We start from the raw sequence: 14025 nt of genomic DNA on the forward strand, positions 1-14025 counted from the left end.
GAGAACATAAATCGTGGGCTCTGAACTTTTGGGCTCCGCGATCTAGTCGTGCAGTGTGAGATGGGGCAGTCTCAAACGATTTAAAATATTGCACAGTGTATGCCCGGCTTTAGCTGTGAGGACCTGGGCATGGTTAGGATGTGGGGAGATGGGTAAAACTGTTCTGAGGTAAATTACATTTGGTTGAACTGTGTGCACTTAGGAATCATTTGTGTGCTTATAGTCATGGGCGTGGTAGTGGGGGGAAAAGTGGACCTGACTACCCAGGGCCCGAGTAGAGAGAGGGGCCCATGAAAATCCTGATTTTTTTTTTTTTTTTTTTTTTTTTTTGTGATGTTTTTATTTCGAATGAATTGGGCCCTCCAATTAATTGGTGTCATAATTTATTTCAAATATATTGATAACATCAAATGAGAGAATGAACTTAATGTCCCAACATATTAGACATTCTGGGCCCCCCCCCTCTTGGAGATGCAAAATGGTTTAGTCCGCCCAACAGCGACCGCCGACCGGCAACAGGTCAGACAGTGCGGCCAGGTCAGAGACCTGTGTGCAGGACATCATGCTGCCCAAAAAACATAAATCGGGCTATCAGAAAAAGAAAGAGAGGAAACAAAAAGAAAGACGGCAGAACGAGGGGAGGCAGCTGCTGACTGCTTTCTTTCCCAAAGGTGAACCAAGTTAACTTGTCATGCAAAGTCCAATTAAAGTTAACAGAGTCCACTCCAGACAGCTGCTGCTTATACAGGCCCGGTTCTATGAGGGTGCATAAGCATTGCACCCTCAGTTTATGTGTTTGCTCAGTTGAAAAGACGAAAAGAAAACTGACGCGCGCGTTAAGCCTCATTTATGGTTCCGCGTTAAAATGACGGCGTAGGGTACGCGGCGACGCGCACCGTACGTTCGCGTCCCCGCGTATCCTACGCCGTAAGATCTGCGTTGGTGCAACGCGGGATCATAAATCAGCCGGTGTACGTCACTCATCTGCAAGACGCTGCTCTCTGCTGCTCCGTTAACACAAAGTAATGACGGATATTCAAAAGTGGTTCAAGCACAGCCACGCCAGCAAGTCTACAGGACTGTCTCAGAAAATTAGAATATTGTGATAAAGTCCTTTATTTTCTGTAATGCAATTAAAAAAATAACAAAAATGTCATACATTCTGGATTCATTACAAATCAACTGAAATATTGCAATCCTTTTATTATTTTAATATTGCTGATTATGGCTTACAGTTTAAGATTAAGATTCCCAGAATATTCTAATTTTTTGAGATAGGATATTTGAGTTTTTTTAAGCTGTAAACCATGATCAGCAATATTAAAATAATAAAATAAAATTAAAATAATAATAATAATTAATTATAATAATAATTAAAATGATAAAAGGCTTGCATTATTTCAGTTGATTTTTAATGAATCCAGAATATATTACATTTTTGCATTACAGAAAATAAAATGAAAATTTAATGAATGATCCATCTAGCAATATTGCTGCTGCATATATCAACATGTAAATAACATACCAATATCACTGTAGGCTCAAGTGCACACTAGTAATATATTAATTGAGCAATAACGCAATTTATTATTTTTGTCTGTTAAAAAGCCTTAGCATTGCAGTGCAGTGCTGTGCTTAAAAGCTATTGTCAATGTTCAATAAATTCATGATGTTACCAAAGCCAATGAATAATCATGTTAAATAACTGTGATCTCACTATTAATCAAAAATGATTGTGATTCTGATTTTTGCCAGAGATAGATAGATGGAGAGAGAAAGAGATAGGTTGGGTGGTGAGAACATGGAAAAACAATTAGCTATTCTTCTCAATCTGTCTGCAAAATGGCTTAAAACATTTTTGCCTCTGCAACTTATTGCAGCCAGATGTAGCCCAATGTTTTAGGTATTTGAGCAAAAGTAGGCCAAATGCATCAATTCAGAACCACTCGTCAATATAATCTGATCTGATTGTAGTTGATTGACAGCCCCCCCCCCCCCCTTTTTTTTTTTCTCTCACGCGCCTCGCGGGCATGGATAGGGGCCCATTGACATTGAGAGTGTACAGGGCCCAGAATTTGGTGCTACACCCCTGCTTATAGTAGATTATAATTGTCAGCAGTAAATGAAAAATCATTTGTTTACAACTGTGGGGTGTTTGGTGTACTTACCTGAGTAGGGGGTATGTTCCAGTTGGGTGAGGAAGAGCAGGTAAAATGCCATTCTTTGGTCAATAAGGGACAGACTAGGTGGCTGGTGGTGGTGAGGCTGCAGGTTTTATTTGTTTGATGTTATGATTTGTTTTTGCCTTTTGTTTTATTAATATTTTTGTTAATAAACATCACTTTGAGCACATACTCCAGCCTGCCGACCTGCTTTTTGGCAACATCCCTGTAAGTTTTCCATTGCCGAATATCATCTTTAGCCCTGTGTATGGGGTGGCGGCACTACAGGTATACAAAGCAGAATAGAAATATGGGTAAATGTGGCATCCATAGGTTTATAGTGTATTAATCAAACAATGTGTATCTGCAAATCAGTGTGTCAAAATCTCCATTAAAATAAAATAATAATAAAGAAGAAAAAACAATTCCTTTAGAACTCACCAGGTCGTGGGGTCTGACATAGGGTGACCTCAAGTAGCACAGTTACTTTCAAGTTTCTTCTAAACACAAGATTTTTTACAAATCAAGGGTCAGGACAAGGCTAATCAAATAAACTGATTTTAGCCAAGTTTATACTTCTATGTGTGCGTCAACTATTTTGAACTAACCTTTTTCAGTCAAAATGTGTACATAACCGAGGCCAAATGAAAAATACTTCTGAATAACACAAAAAAAGTTGGTTTCACTTTGGAATATATAGAGCCCCAGAGAAGATCTCCATCCATCCATCCATCGCTTATCCGGAACCGGGTCGCGGGGGCAGCAGCCTCAACAGAGATGCCCAGACTTCCCTCACCCAGGGTGAGAAGATATCTGAAATACATAAATAAATCAAGGCCACAAATTACTATTAAGTGGACTCAAAGTATTATGTTGTGACTTGAAATGATGTCATGGCCAGTTGGTCATGGAAAGTGCAATCACATCTGCAGTCATCTACTGGGGGAGCAGCACAGACTGAAAGAAGACTGTAGGAGCCACATATTGATGTTTAATTTGTTTGATCTGGTTGCCACGGTGATGAAGGAAGTTTGGGTCACGTGGGTCATCACCGTAGCTTATATAAGGAATCAAATCACCTGCACTGGGGAGGAGAGAGGCGAGTTGGGTAGCCGTAATTTTTGTTGACCGCATCTTACTGATCACCCCGATTACACTTTGCAGTGTACACATTTAAAACCTATTAAGTGGATGTAATCGGGAGGCCGTTGTGGCTGAAGTTCTGTCATTAAACGCCATAAAAACGTATCTCGGACTCAGCGTGCTTCTATGTCAGCAGCAGCGCGTCATAAATATACAGGACCCAACAAAAACTCTCAAGCGGCTCTTTTAAGTACAGGAAAGCCGCAATATTTGTCAACAAAAAAGGCATCAAATTTGAAAGCGATCGCTTGCAGCGCAAAGGAATCAGCTGACTCAGTCAGACAGCGGTGACAAACAATCACAGTAAGACAAACGCCACATCATCTGTCATGGAGGCCAGGTAAGATTACCTGTGGATGAGTGTGTGTGGAGAAGGAACCTGGATTGCATCACGTCGAAGTGTCTCCTTGAGGAACAGTTGAATGAATGCTGGTCGGATATGCGCTGTCTGGGCGTTACGTTTGCTCTGTGCGCTGAATGAAGTCTGCACTTTGCTGCAATATACGAAGCTTTGATGTTTGCAAGGAAGAACGCTGATGCTGCCTTGTTGAAATAATCTATGATATGCTGTGTATTGTGGATGGATTCAAACTATATGGTTAAAAGAAAACTGAATGAAAAGTGATCAAAATGAGTCAAACAAATGATGCTGCCTCCTCGTGCTCTGATATGGCGTCTGTTAGACAACGGGAGAGGAGACTCACTGAAAAGGGTTTGATGCATAAAATTGAAATGCTGCAAAAAGAACGCAAACGTGATGTTGATAAAATAAAAGGTTTGATACCACAAATGAAAGAGCTGATGAAACAAGAGAAAAATGTGTCGGAAGTGAAACAATGTATGGAGAACTTAAACACACTGTGTGAAAATGCTACAACTACACACAGTAGACTGTTACCTTTACTTCCTGAAGATGAACTCATCAAACAAAAAGAATGGTTTTCAACTATCATGAATTACAGCAATACATTTCAAAAGGGCACTCAAAGCTGGATTGTTGAAACTGAACAAAACCCCTGTCAGGAGCACCAGGATTCATCAGAAATGAATGAGGAAATACAAATTGAGGATGACATTAAACCAAGTGACAGTGTTTCAAACGTCGGAAGCCATAAAACGCTTAAGTCAGAGAGCTCTTCAACTTCTTCCATACGTCTAAAGGCAGAAGCTGAGCTTGCAGCCTTAAACATGAGGCAAAGACTATTAAAAGAAAAGCATGCTTTGGAAGAAGAGGAACAACGCCTGCGCAAAAGGAGAGAAGAACTCAAACTCAACACTGAAATTGCAGAAAAAATGGCAACGCTGGAAATTCTCAAGATACGAAGCACAACAAGTGGAAAAGTGGCATCAAAGGTTTCTGATGGGATGAAATCATACTTTGAAAAGACACATTCTAAGCAGTTATTTAATGTTGACGCAGATGAATTCGTTCCAAAACAAATCAAAACAAATACAAACACGAACCTAAATATAACTTCACATGAACAAGACCAAGTGCAACACCTTGTGAACCCCTCATTCAACACACAGGATTCACATGAACAACCAGGATTAAATGCAATGGATCTGGAACCCAGAAATGACATTATTGGCGTAATGATGAAGCAGAACGAAATAACAACGTTGCTAGTACAACAGCAAAGCCTCTCAGCTCTACCTAAAAGAGAAATCCCAATCTATGATGGCGATCCATTGGAATATCACACGTTCATTAAAGCTTTTGAGAATGGAGTTGAGAGAAACACAACCAACAGCAGTGATCGTTTATATTTTTTGGAACAACACACAAAAGGTCATGCTAAAGAACTTGTGAGAAGCTGTCAACACATAAACTCAGAACAGGGATACACAAAAGCAAAAGCTTTATTAAAGGAGCAGTTCGGTAATGAACAAAAGGTGGCCTCTGCTTACATGGATAAAGCCCTCTCGTGGCCTCCAATCAGAGCAGAGGACGTGAAGGCTCTGCAGGACTACAGCCTCTTCTTGAGAGGCTGCTGTAACTCCATGGAGGATGTGCAGTATCTTTCTGATATGGATATGCCTTCCAACATGTTGTGTGTCATTAAAAAGCTTCCTTACAAACTGAGAGACAGATGGAGGAACCATGCCTATGAGCTGCAGGAACAACACAAGCGAAGAGCTAAGCTCACAGACATTGCTAACTTCATTGAAAAGCAAGTGAAAATTCTGACTGATCCGGTGTTTGGCAACATACAAGACTCTGAATCAATAACCATAAATCGAGGATCAAACAAACCCAAGCTGCAACTTCGTCCTGGAAACAAGGAGAGTAGCTTTGCTACCACTGTAGGACCTGTGGAGAACAATTATCAGCCTGCAACGAAAGAAAGAGAAATTAAGCAAACGGGAAGGAAAGTATGCATCTGCTGTGGAGGAGGACACACATTAGATGTATGTGTACAGATGGGAATAATGCCACATCAACGGAAGATAGGCTTCTTAAAGGAAAATGGCATCTGTTTTGGCTGCTTGTGCACAGGGCACATCAGTAAAGATTGCAGGAAAAGGATCTCCTGCTCAAAGTGCAGCTTTAAACATCCCACTATACTTCACAAGGAACCCGTCAATGATTCCGAGCAGACAGAGAGGAGCCCAGAGCACGTTGACGGTACACTCGTGTCAAGTGGTCTTACAGGGGCTGGAGACCAGGACTGCAAACTGCCCATTGTGCCGGTCCAGGTCAAATCCAACAAAGGAACCAAAACTGTCATCACTTACGCTTTCCTGGACCAGGGGAGTACTGCTGTCTTCTGCACTGAAAGCTTAATGCAGAAGCTCCACCTCACAGGGAGGAAGGGACGCATTCTCCTTCGAACCATGGGCCAGGAGAAAGTCGTAAGCAGTAACATAGTGTCAGGGCTGGAGGTCGCAGCACTGGAGGGGGACAGTTTTTTCGAGCTACCAAGAGCTTACACACAAGAGTCCATGCCTGTAAACAGAGAAAATATTCCAACTGAAAGGGATATTGAGCAATGGCCACATCTGAAACATATTCACTTACCTCAGATTGATGCAGGAATAGAGCTACTGATTGGAACCAATGTTCCTAAAGCGCTGGAACCACTGGAAGTGGTGTGTAGTGTGGATGATGGACCATATGCCATCCGAACCTTGCTGGGCTGGACTGTTAATGGTCCACTGACAGGAAACAGTGGAGAGACTGTTAGCTGGGAGCATCCACAAGTAACTGTCAACAGAGTTTCGGTTGTGAACCTGGATGACCTCTGGCAGCAACAGTTTAAGAATGACTTCCCTGAAAGTAGCATTGAAGAGCAACTGGGGATGTCAAAGGAAGACAAAAGGTTCCTGAAGTTTGTCACCAACTCAGCAAAACAGGTGGAGGGGCATTATCAGATTGCTTTACCTTTAAGGAACATTGATATCAGCATGCCAAACAACAAGAGAGTGGTTGAGCAACGTTTGTGTCATCTGAAAAGAAGGTTTCAGAAGGACTCAACGTTCCACACTGAATATAACACCTTTATAAACAACCGTCTGGCTAAAGGCTATGCTGAGAAGGTGCCAGAAGAGGAGCTGGACCGTGGTGATGGAAAAGTATGGTACATACCACACCACAGAGTTTACCATCCCACCAAAAGAAAGGTCAGAGTTGTGTTTGACTGTGGAGCAAGATATGAAGGAATATCTACCTCAGCTACAGGAGCGTCAAAGATGGGCAGGAGTGAAGAGGAATCTGGTTGTGGGAGACCTTGTCATTATCATGGACAGCACGGCACCTCGTGGCCTGTGGGACGAGTGATACAGACCTTCCTAGACCGAAGAGGATTCGTCCGTCAGGTGCGGATTAAAACCCGGAGCTGCCTGCCTGGATCGGCCGATCACGAAGGTTTGCCTGCTGCAGGAGGCTGAAGCCATCTGAGGATGTACCGGCTTCAGTTGTGACTTTTTTTTGGATTTTTTCTTCTTTCCTTTGGACTGTTTGACTTTGACCATTGAGACTGTGGACTTTGAGTCATATGATTCAAGAAGAAAGAAGATTCGTGTGTGGATTATGGGTTGTACATTTTGAGCTTTAATGTTAAAATGATTGTCTTATTATGTCAGTAATTATTGAGATTAGTTCAATAATTAGGGGCTGGTGTGTAGGAGCCACATATTGATGTTTAATTTGTTTGATCTGGTTGCCACGGTGATGAAGGAAGTTTGGGTCACGTGGGTCATCACCGTAGCTTATATAAGGAATCAAATCACCTGCACTGGGGAGGAGAGAGGCGAGTTGGGTAGCCGTAATTTTTGTTGACCGCATCTTACTGATCACCCCGATTACACTTTGCAGTGTACACATTTAAAACCTATTAAGTGGATGTAATCGGGAGGCCGTTGTGGCTGAAGTTCTGTCATTAAACGCCATAAAAACGTATCTCGGACTCAGCGTGCTTCTATGTCAGCAGCAGCGCGTCATAAATATACAGGACCCAACAAAAACTCTCAAGCGGCTCTTTTAAGTACAGGAAAGCCGCAATAAAGACTCTTTTCTGGGGACTGTTCTGCAGCCTCTGGAGCTGATTTGTGCAAAGGGGGATATTTCATAAAAAGAAGAACATCGTAGGCAACCCTTAACTTCCTCTTCACAACAAATGTATTCACTATAGAGTGTCTTCATTCAGAGGATTCTCCAGATCCGCTGCAACACAGACCGCTACAGGAGATCCTTCTTACAGCAATAAACCTCTACGATGAAGACTGAAATCAATACTACCGTAACAGTTAAATTCCCCTCCGGGATTAATAAAGTATTTTTGAATTTAATGTCTGATTTTAATGTCGTACTGCCTGAAGGCCTGAAGATCACGAGCATCCAGTTCAGAACTGTTGTCTCCTGTGCACAGAGATTCCTGCAGATTCTCTGCATCTTTTGATGATATTATACAGTGTTGATGGTTGGAACTCAAAGCAGTCGCATTTTTACATCGTGAAAATGTTCACTAAAATGTTCCATCATTTTTTGTTTGTGACAGATTAAAGAACCTCTGCCCATCTTTACAAGTGTGAGAGTCTGCCAGGGAGAAATGCTCTTTACATACCTAATCATGTTACTGACCTTTTGCCAATTAACCTAATTAGTTGTCACATGCTCCGACAGCTGCATTTGATTGATCCCTGTTATTTTTCCAGCCTTATATTGCCCTTGTGGTGAAATGTCTCAGTTTCAACATTTGATAAGACATTCATGGGCTATTTGGAAAACAATAAAAGGATTGGTAAGATTTTCAAATCACTGCATCTCAAGGTTTTGTGGATACTAAAGTTTAAGTTTAGTTAATAAAATATTGATTTGTGGCTTCTGTTTATTTCAAAAGTCTTGGTCTCCATGGGCTGGAAACGTTCTTTCACTATTATTATTATTATTAAATATTATTATTATTATAATAAGCCAGCGTTTTGCCCTGCTACTTACCTCACGTGGGGCTTAATTTCTCTTTCTTCTTCAGGTGCAAAAAAGGGTAATTTAAGAGTTGGTTTTCCCAGAGGGACATCATCCAAAATGGCCAAAAGCATGCAGGACAGTGGCGTGGACTTGAACCGGAGCCACTTCTTTTGTTCGGTGTGCCTGGACCTGCTGAAGGAGCCGGTCACCCTCGTCTGCGGTCACAGCTACTGCCGAAGCTGCATCGACGCCTGCTGGGACCAGGAAGAGAAGAGGGGACGCCTCAGCTGCCCGCAGTGCAGGGAGCAGTTCCCCTCCCGCCCCGTGCTGGGGAAGAGCAACCTGCTGGCTAAGGTGACGCTTCTGACATGTAATCCAAGTGTTTGATAACAGGGGACACATAAATGGTTAGGGATGGGAATCGAGAACCGGTTTTGTTCAGAACCGGTTCCCAGTGTTTCAATTCCTTGGAATCATTTGTAAAAGATTCCCTTTTCGATTCCAGTGGCCACGAATGTCATCGTCAGGCACGTTGCATAGCTGGCGCCCAAGAGATAGTAACCCTCGAAAGTCTTGTTACATTTCAGTAAAAAAAAGACAGCAGGGCAACTTTCAATACTTGCCAAATTAATATTTCTTCCAAGGGAGGAAATACTACCAACATGCAAACACATTTGCAGCAATAACAATCAGTGAATGTTCTGTTTTTGATCGGCTCCGGACCAACGTCAGTAATCCTCAACCCAGCAGCAGCAACGTTGGCATGTCCTTGGCTAATAATACTGCAGGTAAATAATTAACTAAGAAACACTGCACCATTAGCACCTATTAGCACCATTTGCCTAATTTTTGTCCTTTTTTTTTCCCAGATGAGAATCGATAAAGAACCGAATTGTTAAGCAGAATTGAAAATGGAATTGGAATCGTATCAATTCACATCTCTATAAATACTGTGTGGAGAAGCTGTGGTTTGGATAAAAACTTAAATGAGTGACGTTGCAGCATCACCACACGGCTCCCAACGCTGGTCCTCTGGGCTGCTTTTTACACGTCTCTTTCATCTACACAGTATATAATAATATAAAAGTTTACCTGTTATAATCCACCCATGAACGTATCTTTGAATTTTTAGTTATAAAACTGGTCTGATGGTCTCTTCAGACATTTTTGTGTTTTTAAAATCAAACTTAAAATAGTTCTGTTTTTGCATTTTGGTGGCAAAGATTTATATTTTTTCCTCATTTTCATTTAGATGGTTAGTTACCCCCAAAAAGTGCAACTTACTCAGATTCTGATCAATTTAGCTCTAACTCTACCCTCAACTTGACAATTGAACTACGGGAACCTTTTTTTTAAATTTTAAATAAATGCATGCACGAAGAATCCCTACCCTGCATTTGTGTGACATGTAATTGCAAACATCTTTCTCAGGTTGTGGAAAAGCTGAAGGAGGCGGCGGCCGGCCAGCCGCCTCCCGCTGCTTCTCTGGCTTGTGCCAGTCCAGAAGAGGTCGCCTGCGACTTCTGCTGTCTCTCCAGCACATCCAAGGCCACCATGTCTTGCCTGACGTGCTTGGCGTCATACTGTCCCGTTCACCTCAGCCCTCACTACAGCGTTCCTGTGTTGAAGAGGCACCAGCTGGTCTCGGTTACCGTCCCACTTCACAGGCAGATGTGCACGAAGCACAACAAGCTGATGGATGTCTACTATGAGACGGACAAGAGGTGTATCTGCTATCTGTGTACCATAGATAACCACAAATGCCACAAAATCATGCCGGCCTCTGCAGCAAGAAATGAAGAACAGGTACAAAGTTTAAAAATTGAGCCAAACATGAAACTGGACCAGTGATTCAATGTGACTAGAACATTCACAAAGCAACACACATTTGAGTACCAACAATTTCTTTCAGAAACGGCTGATCAGCAAACAAAAGACGCTTCAGCAGAAGATCCAGGAGAGGGAGGATGAGCTGAGGGAGCTGGACCAAGCGGGGCGCGACTTTCAGGTGTGAAAGAAATGCATATTTAAACTTCAAATAAAGCAGAATCTTCCTGTAAATTAATAAATAAAACATCAGTGGGGATCACAGAAAGGCAGCATTAAGTGACTTGTTTTTACTTCACAAGGTGATGTCTTGTATGAAGGAGTTGCTGCTTGGGGAAATAGTGTGTGTGTGTAGGTGTATTTTATTTTTTTTTAAATCAGTATAGCAAAACTAGAAATGGGAAATTAAAAAAAAAAAGGTTAAAAATCCAAAATGTTCGGTGGCGCAGTGGGTTAAGCAGCGGCTCATATACTGAGGCTACAGTCCTCCTGCAGCGGTCGCAGGTTCGAATCCCGGCCTGCGCACCTTTGCTGCATGTCATCCCCGTTCTCTCTCTCTACCCCCTTCCAGTCTGCAACTTCAATAAAGGGCCACTAGAGCCCAAAAAAATCTAAAAAAATCCAAAATGTTGTAAACCAATTTTTATGTCCAGTGTTTAAAAAAAAAAAAAAATGTTGATGTAATGCATCATCACATTAGACTTGAAAGACGTAAAAGTTATTTTTGTCACTTTATGACGTTTTTAATTGCTCTGCAGGTTCCTGTAGAGCAGGTGTGTCCAAAGTTGGTCCTCGAGGGCCGGTGTCCTGCATGGTTTAGATGTTTTCCTGCTTCATCACAACCCTGACAGACGTGGCTTAGTCAATAACAGAGCTGTTGAGACCTGGATGACGAGCTGCTGATAACATTAGTCAGGTGTGTGGGAGAGGGAGGCATCGGAAACATGCAGGGCAGCGTTTCCTGCAGACGGACTTTGGACGCCCCCCAGAGTCTAGATTCAGGCAGTTCAACAATGACAGCAGTGTTACTGAACCAACCAAGACTGATGTCCAGTTGCTGTTTTCACATAGCAAAACATGCATCAAAATGTGAAAATATGAGCTTTATAAAGTGTTCCAGTCAACCATAGATTTTTTCAGCTGTTCATCTTCAGAAAATCTGAGTGTATTCAACTACAGACACTGAGATTGTCCACATTGCTGATTATACAGTGGTGTCATGATGACAAATGGTTTAGAAAGTCTCTGTAAGATCAGAGGAACTGTTCAAGAGCACAATCTTGATTCTTTCTTTGTGTGAGCAGCGCTCTGCGGAGGTGGCGATGGACTCCATGCAAGAGATGAGCAATGATCTGATTTCCTTCATACGCAATAAATGCACTTCTGCAAAGGAAATGGTGCTGGCCAGACAGAGGGCCACCACCACTCTGGCTGAGATGCTGCGGCTGGAACTGGATGCGGACATTGCCACCTTGTTGAAAAGACACTCGGCCTTAGAACAGCTGTCTCTCACCAAGGATGACATTCATTTCATTCAGGTGTGGTGGTTCGTGGTTTTGCTGTACCGTAGTGCAAATTTAGCCCTCTATTTCTGTAGTTTCTGCTGAATGTAATGAAGGGAAATATGCTGCAAGTGATCTTAATCTTTTTAAATTTTCACATTCATCTCAAAAGATAATTCAGGAAAAAAAACACACACATGTAATACGCAGATACAGTAATGGAGGTACATTTTTATTTTCTAATGACTTTATAGAAGATTCCTACTAAAATATCCAACGATTTTATGGTATCTGCATATTAGCGTTTCCTAACTATGCAGACGGTTGAACCCTTTGGTCGAAGTTAAACTTTCGGAGAGAATGCAAATAGACAAAACTGGACCCGTTGCTTTTAACAGTCCGACTTCAAGCAGAAAAAAATCCAGCAGCACACCTGAGCCTCGAGTGCTTCGGCTCCACACCGTGACAGATTGTGGGCGTGTAAACCTGTTTATTGGACCGTCAATGAATGCAATGTAAATCTGTCTTTTCCCTACAGGTTTTCCAGTCTCTATCCGGGCCGTGCAGCTCTCCACGCCTGCCGCCTGGTGCTGTTGTCCGTCCTGCTCATTCCATGGAAGTGGTGACTGACTGTTTTTCAGAGCTGAAAAAAGAAATGGAGGACCTCGTGGAGAGTAGATGGTCCAACATCTCTGCCAGAGGCACGTGACTGAAATCTTACTGTAGTGGCTCCTGGACACTGGTCTCTTTCAAGCTGACTGCTATTCATTACAAACCTTGTTTTCTTTCTCTCCCCAGTGTCTGCCGTGGATGTTGTCCTGCCACCTGTACCGAAGACCAGAGAAGACTTTTTACGCTGTGAGTAAAAGATTTAATACTCTGCAGCTCTTTTTGAATACACAATACATTAATGACAAGTTGATCACCAGAAAGGAAGTCCGAGGTTGAAATTAAATATTTGAGGTCAATTTCCAGAGATTGTCTTTTTTTTTTTTTTTATTTATTAATCTTTACACACTTTTTTTTTTTTTTATTAATCTTTACACACTTTTTTTTATTGCATTACTTTTGTATGTGTATACAGTACTGACCAAAAGTTTGGACACGCTTCCCCATTTGTTTGAATGAGGTGTCCAAACTTTTGGTCTGTGCTGTGTGTATAAGTATTTTTTTTTATATGTAAATATATTTGTATGCGCAAAAGCCTGGGGCCTTCACCCTCCCAACCTACAGGGGGCCTGGGCCAGAACTAGAACCCCGCCTCCCCTCCAGGGAGTTTTGCAGCCCTGACATAATATTCCCCTTTTCCTTTTCTAACAGATTGCTGTCCTCTTAGCCTGGATGGCAACTCTGTCCACAGAGGTCTGTCCATTTCTAAAGAACGGCAGCAAGTGAGGAGTTACTATGCGAGACTGTACTTGGCTCACCCAGACAGGTTTATGGCTGTAAAGCAGGTGCTGTGCAGAGAGGGTCTGACTAAGCGCTGCTACTGGGAGGTCACTAGGGGCAGTGGTACTTGGGCAGTGGCCTACAAACACATCAGCCGGGGATCCTTAAACTCTGCCTTTGGATACAATAACAAATCCTGGAGTTTAGACTGCTCCCCAGATAGGTATACTTTTAGGCACAGCCAGTTAACCCTGGATGTGTCAGGACCTCCATCCTCTACGATTGGAGTGTACCTGGACTACAGAGCAGGCACTCTGTCTTTTTACTCCGTCTCCATTTCCGACCAGATGACTCTGCTCCACAAAGAACAAACCAGCTTCACTGGGCCTCTGTATCCGGGCCTTGGGCTGAGGGATGCTGCTTCACAAACCAACTGTTGGGCTGAGTTTAAAACATTATGGTGAAGAGATTTACGCTGGTAGACTTCGGTTTGTTTGTTTTTAATTATCCTGCATAAATCTGACTTGCCCTTTCTGGTCAAATGTTTTAAATGTTTTCTACTAATTTAAGAATAAAGACATGTGCTCAACTT

The sequence above is a fragment of the Cololabis saira genome, chromosome 20, assembly GCF_033807715.1.
Source record: "Cololabis saira isolate AMF1-May2022 chromosome 20, fColSai1.1, whole genome shotgun sequence".
NCBI lineage: Eukaryota > Metazoa > Chordata > Actinopteri > Beloniformes > Belonidae > Cololabis > Cololabis saira.